The sequence below is a fragment of the Rasamsonia byssochlamydoides genome (genome assembly GCF_041956645.1).
Source record: "Rasamsonia byssochlamydoides strain NRRL 3658 unplaced genomic scaffold VTN77scaffold_78, whole genome shotgun sequence".
NCBI lineage: Eukaryota > Fungi > Ascomycota > Eurotiomycetes > Eurotiales > Trichocomaceae > Rasamsonia > Rasamsonia byssochlamydoides.
Genome location: NW_027192461.1, coordinates 1 through 459, shown reverse-complemented (window position 1 = coordinate 459; position 459 = coordinate 1).

Below are 459 nucleotides of genomic sequence, written 5' to 3'. Positions count from 1 at the left end.
ATATATATATATATATATATATATATATATATATTGACAATGGGAGTAGTTAGAGTTCCAGCGTACCACCTCAGTGAGCACGCACCCCATCCTCTCAAAAAGTCATCGTGTATATTAATTTATTTCTGGTTATTAATAACGATTATTATGAATTGGTGTAGCCATGGCCAAAGTAATAGTCCTTCTATTGGTGGTCAATCGCTCTGAATGAGTTCGGAATGCCCGGGAATTAGAGATTGCCAATGCAGACCTAAAAGAAAGCATTCGAATAAGAGCAGACTTTGCCCTTTGCATATGGTGATTGACTAGTCACACTGACCTCGCCAGGTAAGAATAAGAAAAATAAATACTGGTAATAAGAAAACACTAGCTAACGTTCCCATATTCCGTAATGCACAATCTGCATCATTACGTATTCGAGCCGGAGATCATTTTTCCAACTCCCCCCATCCCCCCCCC